Here is an 18080-nt window from a genome sequence, read left to right as displayed (position 1 = left end):
TAAACCCAGTCTATGCGTTGCTTCGTGAGGGGCTGATTTGGATCCACTAGTTTAATGCTATGGTTAGACTTTGTCTTAATTCTTCTTTTGTAGTTGCGGATGCTTGCGAGAGAGGTTAATCATAAGTGGGATGCTTGTCCAAGTAAGGGCAGTACCCAAGTGCCGGTCCACCCACATATCAAACTATCAAAGTAACGAACGCGAATCATATGAACATGATGAAACTAGCATGACAGAAATTCCCGTGTGTCCTCGGGAGCGTTTTTCCTCCTATAAGACTTAGTTCAGGCTTGTCCCTTGCTACCAAAGGGATTGGGCCACTTGCTGCACGTTGCTACTACTTGTTACTTGTCACTTTTTGCTTGCTACATTTCACCTCGCTACACAATCACTTGTTACCGCTACTTTCAGTGCTTGCAGTTATTACCTTGCTGAAATCCGTTTATTAGAGCATTCTGCTCCTCATTGGGTTCGACACTCTTACTTATCGAAAGGACTACGATTGATCCCCTATACTTGTGGGTCATCATGATATAACAAGGAACCCATGTTATCACATGGAAACAACTCCACCCGCAACTAGCAATGCTAACACAAGGTTAAGCAAGCGGTAACATAGCCAATCAGTGGTTTGCTAGGTTGTGAACAGGTTGAAGGTTATCATGGCAATGTTGGGAGGGTGATATTTAACAGATGGTAGGCAACGAGACACAATGATAGAAACGGAAAAACTAGCATGGCAATGATAGTAATGGTATCTGGAGAAATGGTCATCTTGCCTGAGATCCCGCTTGGAAGAAGAACGACTCCGTGAAGCAGACGAACCGATGTAGTCGAACGGATCCTCACTTTCCGACACGTTTGCGGAACTCTATCGAGATGAAGCAAACCGGAAACACGAATCAACACACGATATTCACCACGGCACATACACGACAAGATGCAATCCACATATGATGCATGATCAGTGAATATATGCAAGACATGGCATGGCAACTCACAACAATCAAACACTACACATTAAGTGAATTTCAATATGCAACGAGTTGCATGTTGACGAAACTCCACATACGGATTATTTAGTTCTACCCCGATTAGGTACATGGAAATATTAATTGTGGTTATACATGGCAAGAGGTGAAGCGTAATTAAACTACCTATCTAGGCATTTTAAATGAGGTCGGAAATGACTTATAGCATCTCCGAGATGACCTCATATGTTAATTTATAATTCTATCCAGATTGGAACTAACACATTTAAATATTGGTTAAACAGAAAAATAAATAGATTCACGTGATGCTACGCGTCGTTCCAATCAATTTACACATAGAGAACATCTCCAACGGAGCTACTGTTCAAAAGATACGAACACCGCAAGATATGATGGCATGAATGTAATATGTGTGCAACGACAGTCACATGCATCTCAAAACATACAAACAGCAAGATAATACGAAACTACACGAGATTCTAAGCAAGTTTCATGTAGGACACGACCAAAACGGAGCAACGGTTCAACAAATACGAGCTAATCAAGAAATACTCATAATCTGCCAAAATCAGCCACATAGTATTTTCTACACCCTCGAACAGCTAGCTACACAAATCCAATATGCTCAACCAAGGCATGAGGCGGTAGAGGGAAAGATGCACTACAACATACTACTAATAACATTTAGCATGGAAGCATGGATCACTAGGAAAAGAACTCACAAAAGGGCATCTCACACACAATTTCAGACTTAGTGAAAATATCAGTTTATGACAGTGCAGTTTTTGATCTGAAGGCATATTGACAGCAGCAAAACTATACTCTACAGGTCTCCAAATGGCATGAAAATTGACAGCATGCTAGAGAATCTTAAGGGCTACAACTAACTCCATTGCACCAACCTCAAAAGAGCTACAGATCACCAGATAAACTCATGGAAAGACAGCAACAAAATATAACAGATTTCAGACTTAGAAATATTTCAGCACCTCCAAATCAACACTATTTTCTAGTATGTTGAGAACAAGCAAACCACACCTAAACATGGATTTCTATTGCAACTAAAAGTACCAGAGGCTAGCCTACACATCCAAGGGCATATCTCTAGTTGACAACTCCTTCATATCATGCACGGATTAAATCCCATAAAATAAACAAAAGGCAAAATGGTAAAATATCACATGGACTAACTTGCTCAAAAGCTAAAACTAAATGCACAGTTTAATTCTGTGGATTTTTCTAGCCCTAAAATATATATAACATGTGGGGTTGAAAAAATAATAATATTGCCTCACGTATATGCGAGATTATGTCCTAAACATGATATAGCAACTAGCGACGGAATCCTACATGCAAAAATACAAATAAATACTCTAAAATACATGGCAAAAGGTCCCTAAAAACAAGAGCATTTTATCTACGAGATTTGAGCAAATCCGGACACGCACGAAAATAAATACGGAACGATTAACATAATAGGACAACACGTGTTTCTAGGCATATGGTAAGTCAAATCACTTCAAACATGCATGCAAATTATAAAATCATAATCTACGCGCAAAACTACACAAGTTTCATATATTACTTGCTGCGATCCGACGCACGGTTTGAATTCTACGAGCATTTGAAAATTTAGCATATTCCTGAAATTATAAAATCGCAGAAAAAACCTAAAATCTAAACTAAACGGGCCGAAACTAGTGAGCGCAACTTAGCTAAACTCGCTTGGGGCGTCATATAGGGAAAAGGGGGAGAAGGTCACCTTGCCTCATGGGCCGGCTGGGTAAGGATGCTTGGGCCGGCGGATCTGGAGGAGAGCGCTGGGCCGAGGGGCGAAGTTAGGCCGGCCATCTGGCCTATGCGGGGCGAGGAGGCCCAGGCGGGCCAAGCGCTGCGTTCGTCCCCGACCTCTCGCACCACAGGCCGAGGCGAGGCCATGGGCGACGGCGGTGGCTTAGCTATCCGGCTCGACGGGCGAAGTCCGGTGAGGGACGCGGCGGGGTGGTTTCCCCCGGGAGGGATCTGTCTAGATTCGGCCGGATCGGGGCAGCGGCGGCGGCGAGCAGCAGCTCCATGCAGCGACGGGCGAGGTCGAGGTTCATGACAGCTAGCGACGGAGGCGCCCAGTAGCTCACCGGCGATGGGGCGAGGTCCGGCGGCTGGAGGGGCGCGCAACTCGGCGAGCACGCATGGGGCCGACGGTGCAGCTCGGGAGGAGCGAGGGGAGCTCGAGGCTGCAAGGCATCACAGGGCGAGCGGCGATGTTTCGGGCCCGGTGGGCCTCAGATGGGCTCGACGGGCCCAACGGCTGGAGAGAGGAGAGAGGAGGGAGGAGGTGGCGGCTAGGGTTTGAGGGGGCACGGATTTCGAGGCATGGGGTTGGCTGTCTAAATAATGACATGGGGGTCTATTTATAACAATGGACGGGGCTAGGTTTAGGAGTTTTTCGCTCTGGTTTCAACCGTGCAATCGGAATCGAACGATCTCGAACGCGGGATGGGCTTAGTGGCCGTGTAGAGTAGGTTAGCTGGAGATGAGAGGGAAAACGGCACCCGACAATGTAATTTTAAAACACCGAAAAACGTCCGACGATAGACCGAATACGGTGCCGCTACGGTCGACCGTTCGGTTACCAAACGGACTCCGATTGCGATGAAATTTGACAGACGGCCTACCTATAACTAAGTACGACCGTACGCCAAGTTTCAGTCCAATCAGAGAAAGTTTTATACACACTTTTAAAAACAAGATTTGAACGATGCCGTGGGCGCGTGCGTGTGTGGTCGGGCTCAGAACGGGCAACGACGAGAACCGGCAACTAATAACGGATGCAAATTTTGAAAACTGGCGGCAACGGGGTGCCGATGCAATGCTGATGATGCGCATGATGTGATGATGATGCTACAATTAAAAATAATCAGACGACAAAAACGGAATAAAAGGAGAATCTTCTGGAACGTCGGTCTCGGGCTGTCACAACCAGCTTCTAGGGTTAAACCGGTTTCCTCTGCTCAGACACGGGGCAGATATGGGAACGAGCTTTGCTCGCGACTTTTCGTCAATGGATGAAAGAGGAAGAATATTTTGGCATTCCTAATGGTTTGGATGTGTTTTTTCCAATTTTTGCAAAGACGGGTTTTTGTAAGAGTTAGTTCTACTTAATATATGCCCTTCGGCCTTTTCAGACGGAAAAAATTCCACGTTACATCATTTTGGTGATTGGTCCATCAAAAGGCTTATGACATCTAAACCTTCTCCGACGGACTAAGGTGGCTCATTGACTAATGTTGTGTCTGCACTGTTTTACATCCCCTCCCCCTCCTAGAGCCGCTCTAGTCGGACCGATCAAATTTGACCTTATATATCTGCGGATGGGATTATGTCACCCATCATTTGGCTATCGCTACAACTAGAATCTTCAAATTCAAACCCCTTTTTTAATATTATATCATGCAACTCAAATTTCATCTTCGTACTAGATTATACATTAGCAAAAGAGCTACATTAAAAAAACTACCCTACTTCTACTCTACTCATTGTCAGAGATGCTGATGACCCCAATGCCAAACGGACTGGTCTCATGGTCATTTACGACAGGATGCACCTTCGACTCCTCCTTGTCGTTGTCCGCCGAGAGGGAGGACACAACTCGTCAAGTGCCACGATTGCGAGGATCGAGAGGCCTGCCGCCCACGAGGCCGGTCTGTGGGGAGCGGGGATCATTTACATCTTCAATGATGAGTAGAGTAGTAGCAGGATAGTTTCTTCTAACAGTCTTGCCAAGTCTCAGTCATATTTTGTTAAGTCTCAGTCGATGTTATATCCATGAGATCTTACATTAAGATTCGTGCAAAATTTTCTTTTAATTTTTTTTATTCTTCTGTCTTGTATGTTATGTCACTTGACTGAGACTTGGTTAAATCTCAGTCGACTGAGACCTAGCCACACCCTTCTTTTAAATATAGTTCCTTTAGCTAATGTATGATCTCCTTCCTTTATACCTAAATATTTGTAGTTGGGGACAACTAGACTAGTTTTCCCTAACTATAAGTATTTAGATACATAGGGAGTAGTATATAGATGAATTTTACTCCCTCCGTTCCTTAATATAAGTCTTTAAATTTTTTTATTAGTGGACTACATACAAATGTATATAGACATATTTTAGAGTGTAGATTCATTCATTTTGTTTCGTATATAGACTCCTAGTGAAATATCTCAAAAGACTTATATTTAGAAACAGAGGGAGTACATTGCATGGTGTAACATGGAAAGAGGGGTACAAATTTGAGGATTGTGGTTGTAGGGCCGGCCAAATGAGGGGTGATCGGCTCCTATCCGTGGATGAACAGGAACACGTGTATGGATATATAGTCACATGGTATTTTATTGTAAATATTTAAATGCTTACACGACAACTTTAGGAATTTTGCTCTCCAAACACGTCAAATTCTGTAAAAATGTTTTCTTATGTCATTTTCCTTATGTTCTGTTCTTAGAGCATCATGGCAAGTAATATGTATGTAGCATGGCAATTCCATACAAATTAAAAAATATATTTTTGAATAATGGAAAATTTAACAGACTTACCATGGCAGATATACTAGACTTACCATGGCAAAGGTATCAGACTTACCATTACAAATATATTGTAGGTAGAATAACATTTTTATTAATTGGATCATGGCACTCTCATTTTTTCCTACCATGAAAAAATTATTGGAATTACCATGGCAAATTTAGTTTTAACATACAATTGTAAATAATTATTTTTATATAATATCGGATTTATCAACATGGCAATATTCCGTATTTGCCTTCTCATAGACACAAATGAAATTCACGGCAAGTTTTATATCCATGGTAAATTTAATTATGAAAATATGGGAAATTGCACCGTTGTACAATGACAGTTTTAAGCTTTTCCGTGATTGGCAAACATTTATTAAATCTTGCCAAGTCTAGATTTTTCCCATGAATATATACATTTGTCAAATAATTCTTTATAAGTAGACATTTTTGGCAAATCTATGATTTTGTCACAAGAATACAATATCTCCCAAGGATATATAAATTTATTAAAATCTATGAAATTTTAATCTTGTCACATGACAAATCTATGATTTTTAGCTACCACAATGTTTTTTAAACTGATCTTTTAATGGCAAATCTATGAATTCATATATTCATGGCAATTTGCCAAATAATTCTTGTCATACGGGTTAGTAAAATGCACATAACCACTATTTTAGCATCATAATTCTTGAAAAACCATCATTTTACAAAACGTGACATTTCACACTGAACGCTATCGTTGAAAGTGACAAAATACATTGACGAGAAATTCTAGTGACTTTGATGACGTCACTAATTGACCGAAGACGTTTGTCGAACTGAGTTGGCGAAAAAACTTTTTATGTACACATTTTGACTTGGTCTTCTTCTTCCTCCTCCTCCTTTCTTTCTTTCAAGCATTTTATCAAACACTTGGTCGACATAGGAAGAATTGACGAGTAGAGCTAGCCCGCCCCACACAACTATCTCTCTCTCTCTATCTATCCATCTCTTTCTTTCGTGATCTCCTGATTCCCTCGTCTCCTCCTCCCATCTAGCCATGTCGCTGCCTTCAACCACCTTTCACCTCACCGGTGAACCCCTCTCCCAACCTCCGCCGCCTGCCGCATCGGTGCTTCTGGAGGGCTTGTTCGGTTAATCCCATCGAAGAGGGGATTGAAGAGAATTGGAAGGGATTGAGGTGGATTTTGACTTGTAGGAGATTTAATCCCTCCCAATCCCTTCCAAACCCCTTCAATTTTGAAGGAACCGAACAAGGCTAGAGCCGGCGCATCCGTGTGAAGCGTGGACTGCAAGGCCCACTTCCGGGAACCCTAGCAACTCCCACTTCCTCGCCACAAACATGGCACACACCGGCACCACGACGACAGCTGTCGTGGCCCTACTCCTGCTGGTGATGGCGGCCACCCGCACCGTTACGATCAACGCGGTCGTTGGTGGCTATGAGATGACCGCTGCTGCCACTACCGGTGGCCGGGCCCGCCTAGCTGGGCTGACACAGTGCGTGAGTGGGTGGATGACGAAGGTGGCCTCGTGCCTTCTCGACTAATACGACAGGTTCGCCGGAGGGACCTTGCCCATCTACTTCCTCGGCTACACTAACAATGTCGTGTTCTGAGCCGTCGGCTAACCTTGGTGCACCACTCGTGGCATGCGGCCACGTCAGAGCCCGCGACGGGAGCAGCAGGGGCTGAGACGGGGGGACGAGCAGGTGCCTGCCCCCTTCCCCAATGACCGACAAAACCTAAAGTATATAGTATATATTTGACTCATACAACCAACTACGTATGTATTTGGCCTTCACTATAAGCGGCCATATCTGAATCCTGGCTTCGCCACTGGGGAGCAGATGCTGGAGATGCCGCATCCACGGACATCACAAATCCGGCTGCAATTGGATTCAAATTTTCATGCATTTGTAATTTTTGATGAAATGCAAAGGAAAGAGAAAGGTGGAAGGAAGAAAAAGACCAAGTCAATTTGCCTACGTGACGTTTTTTCCCAAGCCAACTCAGCTTGATGAGTGAGCCCGGCCCATTAGTAACATCATCAAAACGCTTAGCACCCAGTGTGAGTATTTTTTGTCATTGTCGAATTTTTGATTCGGTATAAAATGTCACGTTTTGTAAAGTGATGGTTCTCCGAGAGCTATGACGTTAAAGTGATGGTTTTATGCATTTCACTCCATACGAAACTAATATGTTTTCTTAAATTTTTGTATTTCTTTATTTTTCATAAATGTATGGTAGTTTTATTCACTAGAGCATGACAAAAGAAATATACGAGATTTTTTGTCATGAATATGTCAAGTTTTAGTGTTTTGTTTTGCCCACGGCACTCAGTTTCGCTTTGTTGCCGATTATTTTTTCGATGACACTTGGCAAAATAGTTGACACTCGTCAAAAATGAATTTTTAGTAGTGAAACCACATCAGTTGGCCGTTATGAGACTACAAGTGTTCCTTTGACAGAAAAAAGAGTCATGAGTGGTTCTTCATCATCCCTGCTGAAACAACATGCAGTGGCTTTTGGTTATTTTTGCCCCAGTTATGATAGTTTTATGTGACTAACTCAATTATTTCGGACACGGCCATGGAAACTAGAGGGGTGATTCTGGGCCTGAGTTTCGGGTTTGGGTTTTGCATATCATGTACTGTGCCGGAGGCCGATGATTCAGTGGGAGCGTCCCTTTGGAAGCCATCTCTTCCCTTGAAGATTATATTTTTGTTTGGTAATTATTGAGGGATCATCTCCCGTCTGGAACGGAGGTGCTCAAGCTACATGACCCAGGTAATGAGTTGTATTCCTTGCATGTCGTTCTGGATAATGAGGCCTATATCCCCTTTTCCTGCACGACGCCGTGAAGCTTTGTCCGGGTGGCCCTCGGGCATGAGGGGAGGCATCAGATCTTATCAGCTTTCTTGAGGCCAGAGCTTTGCAGACCAAAATGCAAAGACACATCTTTTGACTTATATTTGATGTGCTTTCGTGGACATTGTGGACGTCGCGTAATAAGATGGTGATCAAGAAGATATTACTATGACGCGCCTCTTACTCTTTCTTGAAATTTCTTTCATTCCTGCAGCACCGGTACCCGCTGGCCAGACAACGGAATCAAAAACGCCTAGGACGGATGATGGATGCACTACAAGCTATGGCACATTGACTAGCTTTGGGTTTGGGGCGACCTTTTGATGTGACGGTTACTTGATGGTCTTTTATGCTTTCGTTGTGCTTGCTTGTGATGGACAGCAGAATATGTTGGACTAGTTGTTTACTTTATTTATAAAATAGCAAAAGAGCCCGTGCATTGCAACGGAAGCAAACCATACAACACATCCTAACCTAATAATCACGACTTGAGATCTTTGTTTAAACTCACATCTACATTGTCTTTTTTTGTGAATACATCTATGCTCTCTCTCTAACTCTCTCTCTCTTCCTAAGATGAACATCAACTTTTTTGTTTTCATGTAATGTTTTGCTGACTATTGATAGTTTTTTTGTCTTCAATCTCATTTTGATGAGGTGTTCATTTGCAACACGGATCGACCTCAGTACGGAAAAATGGATTGTGCGCTATTGATTAAAATTACAGCATAAATAGAATTTTAAAATTGTTAAATAAGTAAAATAACATCATATTTAGACTCCGCGCATCAATATTGATGAAAATTACATTATAAACAGAATTTTAAAAAGATAATTAGATAAACTAACATTATATTTAGATTCTACATATGTTTCTAATAAAATTATATATATATAATAATTTAAAATTGGAGTTACCGTTTAAAAGATAAGATTTTTTAAAGTATTTGTCACTTATAATTGAACTGGAGATTAATTAATATAAAATTGAAGGACGTTTTTATAAAAATTACAAAAAACGATTCTTTCTGTCACTTAATTATGTATTGCGGTTGATTTCGGAAAATCTCAGGGGTTTCCTGTAAAAATGCAAAAAACGATTCGTTCTCTCTCCTAATTATGTACCGCGGGTTGATTTCGGGAAATCTCAGGAGGTTTCCTGTAAAAATACAAAAAAAATGATTCGTTCTCCCACTTAAATCCGAAATGCGGGTTGATTTCGGGAAACTCCAGGGCGTTTTCTGCAAAACGACCACGGCGTACGGCAAAAGCACTATGTGCTTTATTATTATTAGGAAAAGATTTCCAAATTTTTATATATTTCGTGATTTTAATATATATTCGCGATTTTTAAAATAGTCAATAATTTCAAAAAATATGGATTTTTAAAAAATGTTCACAAAAAAAAGAGAAAACAAAAACCAAAAAATACGAATAGGAAAAAACCGAAAACAAAAACCTGAAAGAAAACGAGTAGAGAGAACAAAAGAAACAGGATCAGAATAAGAAAACAGACCCGGACATTTTAAAAAACCAGAAGAAGAAACTAAGGAAAATCCTGTGTCAGCCGGCATGAATATATCGTACTGCCTCTGTTTCGTACATACATAGGTGGTGAGGTACAGAGGACGGCGCAAAGCGGCAAGGCACATGTGTTTCAGCAGTTTACTAAAATCTGAACATATTGGCAATTGTTGTAGATGTAAACTCTTTGTGCTTCTCAGAAGACCGAACTATGTAGACGGTCAGAGAGAAGCTATGGTATGTTCATAAGATGTAATGATCGCAGGCAGCAATGGTCTTTTAGCCAACCTGCATAGCTATTCTGGATAAGAAATGCTAGGAAAGTACTAACACTCTTATAGATTGCTTGGATATCTATAGCAGTTTGTATATCAAAAACAAAATTCTAGAGTACGTAGTAAGCATCCTTGCCTCAGGAGCTGCATGCTTTTACAAGATGAATGTTTTATGATAGCACCAGGAAATTCTTTGTCCTGAAGAACAGGGCAAATGCCACATGCTATTACCATGATAAGAACACATGATTGGTAACCAACTTAAACTCATCAGATCACCAAGAGAATCACAGCCACCTGTTGAACATGGTGAAACAAGCAATGAGTGTCGACAGATAATAAGGTTGCAAGGAGGAATTGCACATCCGAGAGGTCATTGGCAGGTTCGTTGCATCCAAGAGCTCTGAAGAGAGCGAGGGCGAAACACGCCGTTAGCCGAGAACACTGTTTACCAGAAGAAAGACAGGGAGGGCTGTGTGAGTGAGCCATGACTATGGACATTCGAAAAGTGCATCTCCAGGGGCCTAGCTGAAGAGAACACATGTGGTGAGTTACACAGCAAGATGCAAGCTGTGCAGTGCAGGCACAAGGCAGCAGATGTGTTCCAGCAGCACCCTATAAACTAAACACGATTGGGTAAATGTAAACCCTTTGTGTTTCCAAGCTACCAACTACTACGCTAATATCAAATCTTCTCTACGTAACATGCCTCGAGCAGTCCATGCTCCTTTTGCTTGCTAGTCATAAAGGCTATGGATTGTTCCATAAGATATGATCACGCGCAACAATAGTCTTTAAGCCATTCTGCATCTGGCTCCTGCATGCTAGGAACATAACACTTGCATAAACAGCAGATATGTTCCAGACAGATTAGTTGTCACCGGTAACTGATAACGCCAAGTTGATGTTTCAGCAATGCAGTTACCTCCCAAACTGTTTGTATAATGTCGAAAAGAAACTACAACAGAAAGCATGCTTGCCTGAAGAGTTGCATGGTTACATTACTTGGCTGATGCCAGATGCTACTGCAACAACACAAATACAGGATGCAAACTCACCAGATCTTCAAGAGAATCACAGCCACCTGTTGAACATGATGAAACAATCATTTAAAGCTGCAACCAAACCTTCTAAACGCCCCCATCTTTTCTCCAGCCACACCAAACAACTTCTTAAACAGTTAATAAGATGAAATATTTTACCAAAACAACGGGCACACGTAACGTGCGCACCACAAAGACCTAGCAGGGCATTGCATTGAGCATCAAAATATCTGTGACTACAGCACTCACAACGCAAGAGGGTTTAAGAAGAATCGCGTTACAGATAACATCATGGATTTTCTCTGAAAGCAGAAAATACAGTGTCAAAACTGGATTCTCCAGGTGAGCCTAGGCGTTCTGATAGTGATGCAGCTTGTAGAGCAAAACTTTTCCACCGGCATGCCCGATGGAGAGGAACCCGCTCCCTAGGCTGAAGTCCAGGCACCTCGGGTACTGGAGGCTGAATCGAGGCCCCGACCAGTTCTGGTACACGGTGAAGGACGGGACGTGCACAAGCCTCATCCCGTTCCTGTCCCTGCCTGAGCTTATCGCCAGGATCTGGCCGTCGTGGTTGAACTTCATCTCGCCCGTCTCGGTCGTGAGGTTCTCGATCGTCTTCAGCGGCTTCCTCTTCCCTCCAAGGAACTCGTCCCTCTTGTACACGTTCACGATGCCGCTGCTGGAGCCTGTGGCGAAGTAGGAGCTGTCCTGCGAGGTGCAGAGGGAAAGGCTAGACATGGAGCCTTCGTCGACAACCTTGTGCATACACTTCCTTGTCCTGAGATCCCAGTGGTAAACATGGCCGTCCCCGCCGCTGCTCAGTAGCTCGTTCCCACCATCCGCAAAGGCCAGCGAACTCACATTACCATTCATCTTGAGGGTTCCGATGAGCTGCTTGGTTTTCGAAGATATCAGGAGAATGTACCCCTCGTTACCGATAAACGCAATGGTTCTTGAATTAGGGGATATCTCAAAGCTCTCCAGACTTTTCTCCTCACGCCCAGTCAAGGGTCCAATCTTACCAACAGCAGCTTTCACCAGGTCAAATGAGTAGAAGAACTTCCTCCTGCCGGAAAGGATCACCTCAGAGCCATCAGGTAGAAAGGCTGCCTTCTGAATTGGACAGTCCTCGACAAATATGCTCTGGATCTTGTGGTTTCTCTTGCCATCAATCTGGAAAAACCTCAGGTGTTTGTCCAGGCCAGCAACAAGCATCAGCTGTCCATTGCTATGGAACTCCACTGAATTAACAGGACCACTGGAAGGCTCCTGGGCATTCGCATCAACAAGCCTTGAGTAGTCCAGCATGCCAGGCAGGAGCTTAGCAGTGCCCTTGACAACGAGCTCATGATTGTTCCGAAGCACATTGTCGACTCCACCTTCTTCCTCGTCGAAGTCGCCATCAAGGAGAGGAGGCTTACGGTCCATATCCGCCCAGCCAGTGAAAGGGTTCAGGTTGGCGTGGTGACCGCGTAGCCTAGCCTCATACTCCCTGCCAGAGATGACGCGCTCATCAGCCTCCTTCCTCAGCTTCCTGAGCCTCGCAACCTTCACGATGTCCACCATGGTGCTATCCTCCTCGTCATCCACCCAGGCGGGCTTCCTCCCCTTGTCCACCACCTCGTCCCCACCACCCAGGTCCTCCTCATAAACGGACAGGTCGTCGCTGGCAGACCGATCAACAAAGAACAGAGGACCTTCATCCTGTCCACGACCCGGCACGGCAGCCGCGGCCTCGGTGCCGAACTCGAGCGGGGCCTAGATGTTGCCGAACAGCGAGCTCTCCAGCAACTTCATCTCGTCGGCCTCCTGGCCAGCCTGGCCTGCAGCGCCTTCTTCTTCCTCCTCCGGTCGTTCTTGCGGCCGTCCAGCCCGGGCTTCTTCCCAGCCTCTGCGTCCGAGGCGACGGGGGAGCCCATGGTCTCTTCGTCGTCGCTGCTGCTGTCGCCCTTCTCCAGCCGGCGCTTTGGGAGTGCGTTCTGGGATATCAGGCTCGTCATGGCGCAGGGAGTCCTGCGGAGTACACCAGCGGATTAGGCGACAGTGCTAACCCCGGCCGTAAATGCGCAAGGAGGATGGATCCATGGTTGTGAGGGTCCGTGGGATTGAATGAATCGCTGGGTGAAAACGGGATAGCGAGCTTCGTACCTTGAGGGTCGGCGACCAGAATTTTTGTCCAAAAGGACCCCCTGTCGAACGTGATTGCCAGAAGAGACCAGCTGCGAACGGAAAGAAGGGAAAGGACCCCCACCCCTCCGTGGCGGCAGGTGCGCCAGATGGCACGTGACACCTGCCGCCACCCCCCGAGGCGGCTGGGGCCTGCCGCCACCAGCGCAAGCGGCCGACAGGGGTGCCGCCACGAGGCTAGGCGGCGCATGCGAGATTCCGTTCCCGCGTCTCGGCGACGTAACGGGAATGAGAGGAGGGCCCTGCCGCCTCGGCATATGGCGGCCAGGTGGGACATGCCGCCTCGGGACCAGGCGGCGCGTACTGTTGCCGTGCTGAAATCTACTGACTGCGCGGAATTTCGCTGACTGCGCTGAATTCGAGGCTCGTTGATTCCTACGCTGAGACAGTCTCCACCGACGAAAAGTAGCCCATTTTTCCCACTCTTCACCGACGAAACAGTGTGAAAATTTTCTTTATAAACGAACTGCGTCGCTGCCTCCTCTCTCACTCTTCTCTCCTGCCGTTGCCTTCTGTCTCACCCTCTTCTCTTTCTCTTTCTCACTCTCTTCTCAAGAACTAGTCCATATGAAGGTTTAAGTTGCGATTTTGGATGGTTTAAAGTTAGATTTTGAAGACGTTGCAGTTGAAGAAAAGATATATCAAGGTAAGAGCTTTCCATTTCTTTTGGTCTTGTTTGCATGCATGATGTTTAATTTTGTTTGATTAGTTTGTAAGTATGTTCTTTCTTTTGTCTTAGGGAGTGTATTATCACTTTCATGGAACTATTTTGAAGGCGTTGTAGTTGAAAAAAAGTTAGATCAAGGTAAGAGCTTTACTTTTCTGTTGGTCGTGTTTGCATGCATGATGTTCTATTTTGTTCGATTAGTTTCTAAGTATGTGTTTATCTTTTGTCTTAGGGACTGTATTATCACTTTTGTGGAACTATTTTGTCATGCGATATGAACTACTAAGTTGAAGATCAAGGTATGAGACTCTGTTCATATTTGTGTTCATCTGATAATAGGTCGACTATGTTTATATATTACCGATGATTTGTTCGTGTTTGCATGCAACTGATATTTAGAAAGGAGCCGGAAAAATGCCTATATAACTAGCATTTTTGTAAAAACATGTAATAATATGTTAGCTCCATTAGTATTATTACAAGCAAGACGCGTGTGTAATATATTTGTTTATGTGATAATTTGTCAACCCCGTAGAAGTATGACTCGTGATATATATATGCATGCACTATGTATTTTTAGACTTTTGTTAGCACGGAAATAATTATGTGTGTAATATTTTTGTTCATATGAAAATAGGTGGAATTCGCTGATATTATTCTGGTGATATATTATATTCGGAAGGATATCCTTATTTAAACCAGAGGTATGAATGACGTATTGTAATTCATCTTCTATTTATTTTATAGATGTAGTGTCACGATAAATGGTATAATATAAATTATTATGCGTAGATGTAATGGATGTTGTTAAATTGTTATATGTAAAAAAGATAAGTAATGGATGTTGTTATTACAATGTAAATATAATAATATGATTTATAATGGACTAAAGATGTAAATATGGCTGCTCGTTAGGTACTATGGAAAATTTGTTAGTGTTTTTTGGGCACATCGTACGTGAGGGTCTTTCTGGTGTGGATGTGTCTAGGTGCGGGATGACTACGGTTGTAGTGAAAGACATGGTTAATGTAGAGTATGCGGCAGTTAAAAGGTGCATCCGATCGGTGTTTGGTTCAACGATGAATGAAAAAAAAATGATCATGGAGGCTTTCGTGGTTGATGGAGGAAATCGTTGGGTTCTGCGACGGGTTACTGGTGAAAGAGCATGGGCGTCGTACATGGGTTTTGCAAGCAATCCCAATAACTCCATGTATGGACAACCCATGGTTTATGTGAAGTTTATTTCTGCCAGTGATGTCGCCGAGTGCAGTAGCGGTGCCGGTGAGGCCCAGTTGGCCATAACTGTAGCCCCCGATGCCGGCCCATCGGAACCAAGTGGTGGCGAACATATGGCCATAACTGTAGCCCCCGACGCCGGCCCATCGGAACCAACATGTGGCCAACAAGTGTATGACACGGGATATTGGTCTGCGGTCGTTGACATGAGCGAACATGTCGAGGGATTGCCGAAGGCGCTAGATGATGACGATGATGGTCATTCTTCCGCATCTTCGGAATCAGATGATGATGAAGTTGTTCCTCCTAAGAAGGCGGTCGCTGCAACAATCAACCCAGAGTTTTTACAGGTTATGAGCATCACCAATGAATTTCACTCTGTTGCTGGCCTAGACGCGGGGAGTCTGGCTGTTGGACAGATTTTCCCAGATAAGAAATCTGCTAAACAAGCAATACATAGCTATGCAATTGCTATACACAGGCAACATAGAGTGAAGCAGTCTGATAAAAAGGAGTTGAAGCTCATATGCATCCATCGCGAAGCGGGTTGCCGCGGAAGAGTTATTGCTCGCCAGAAGCCTGGGGTATGTCAGCCATGGCATGTCACAAAAATAGAGCAACATGGTTGTGAGCAAACCGGCACTCTTTCAGAGCACCGCAATGTGACTGCAGAATATGTGTCACAGGTGATGCAAACCATTGTGCAGCAAAGTCTTAATATTAGTATTAGGGCTTTGCGTGCAACTGCATCTGATCTGATTGGTTTCCCTGTCAGCTATAGCAAGGCTCGTCATGCAAAGGAAAAGATATTTCAGAGGTTGTATGGAACCTATGAGGCGTACTCTTTTGCCCTTAGAATGTTGCATTAGATTTCAGTTGCTAACAGGGGGACTCAAGTTTTCCGGAAAGAACGTCCAAATCCATTGAACCCGGACGAGCAAATTCTGGACCGCTTATTCTGGGCATTCGCCCAGACTATACAAGCATTCAAGCATTGTCGTCCAGTTGTATCAATTGATGGTACATTTCTCACTAGAAAGTACAAGGGCACACTCTTAGTGGCGATGTCAGCTGATGTAAACAATCAACTTCTTCCTATTGCCTATGCACTAGTGGAGAGCGAAAACAAACATAGTTGGCTACATACCGAGGGTTGTGTGATGCCACTCAAAAAACCCACCATATAGCTTTGGTTCTGCTTTGCTTTCTCACACATACCGAGGGTTGTGTGATGCCACTTAAAAAACTGCATTCACATCTAAAGCTCCATTACTTTGTGTCTCCTACGAGTTTCTACAGTTGTGGTCCTGGGAATACTTACCTGTAGGACGACCGCAGATAGTAGAACCCGCAACCCTGTACAACTATGGTGAGGGTGTTGTAACTATGTCCAGCCGGTGGATGCTGGGTCGAAAAAAATGGTCTACTAAAATTGCAAAAAATTGTTACCCCATGTACCATGATCAGTTTGAGCTTCTTAACGACTCACTAATAACATGGAACCCGTGGACTGAGGCGCACATTGATATGATATTTGGTTCGCAACACATGCCAGTGGAATGCGTGAGAGATAGTGCCTTCTGGATGACTCGCTGCAATTTACTCTATCTATGGTTTGTGGAACCGTACAATCCTGACCGTGTCATGAGACAGTTCGGTCTATATCAAGATATTCCACCACCGGTTCCAAGATGTATCGACGAAGAAACTCATAAGTAAGTAAGATGTGACCTAGCTAAATAGATATTCCATCAACTATTCTTGAATTTTTTTGTTATCTATAATTACAGGATGAGCAATATGGGCAGATCTGGTGTGGACTGGAATGCAGAAAACATTCAATGGATAAATCAGTGGAATAATGAAGCTCTACAAAATATAGTGCCTCAGCAACGGTAATTTTACTAATGTTAATTTAATTATGTGCTTATAAAATACAGAATGTGATGTAACTTTACTAATGTTAATTTATTTATACAGAACGTACGATGCAACTACGACAGAAGCGTACTATAATTGGTATCGCATGAGCACCCGTACTAGACTGACGAGTGAACCACCTACGATGCCAACACATCCAACGCATATGGAACAGTTGCAGAGACGGATGGACACATCATCAGCTTACTATCGTGACTCCGCGGTAATAATCAACATCTTGCTATTCAGGTCCATCATTTCATGAACAATTCAACCAACGAACAACGTTTTTTTTCAGATTGATATTTGCACCCAAGTACAAGCGATGGCGAGGGAAGGAATGCGAGCCCAGGGAATTGATCCTAAAGGCAGGTCCTTCTTTAAAAAAATTAGCGAATTCATCAGCACAAGGTTTACGAGATGCGGTACAGAGAACGACGTTGTCACTGCAGCGTACAACATTCCGGAACCGAGGTCAGCTAGACCGAGTGCGGCGCCGTCGTCGTCCATGCGGTGGGGAGAGGGTCCTAATACTACGCCGACACTTCCACGACATGACTCGTTTCTACCAATACATGGGCAGACATCACAGGTAAATGCTCCAGATTTAGGTTCGATGCTCGAACATACTCATTTCGTGGAGCAGGATGCATATACAACATATGGCGCACACACTCAAGGATCTCAGCCATATCTGCCCACGCGAGGGATTAGGATGCCCGAGGAGAATCGTTGGGCTGAGACAAGCGAGGGAGCACAAAGCTACAACAGCGGTCAGGTATGTACAATTA

General features: G+C 43.9%; 1 long non-coding RNA gene and 1 pseudogene across 1 annotated transcript; one reads left to right on the top strand and one right to left on the bottom strand.

Annotated features, from left to right (window-relative positions):
- Positions 1-11493: 11493 nt before the first annotated feature.
- LOC123396240 lies at positions 11494-13279 on the bottom strand (annotated as a pseudogene).
- Positions 13280-14389: 1110 nt separating this feature from the next.
- Positions 14390-15070, top strand: LOC123396241. The gene is made up of 3 exons (XR_006609898.1): positions 14390-14432; positions 14771-14837; positions 15049-15070. It is a non-coding gene; the product is annotated as an uncharacterized LOC123396241 (long non-coding RNA).
- Positions 15071-18080: the final 3010 nt, after the last annotated feature.

This window comes from Hordeum vulgare, chromosome 5H (genome assembly GCF_904849725.1).
Source record: "Hordeum vulgare subsp. vulgare chromosome 5H, MorexV3_pseudomolecules_assembly, whole genome shotgun sequence".
NCBI lineage: Eukaryota > Viridiplantae > Streptophyta > Magnoliopsida > Poales > Poaceae > Hordeum > Hordeum vulgare.
This window is presented reverse-complemented; position numbering and strand designations above follow the sequence as displayed.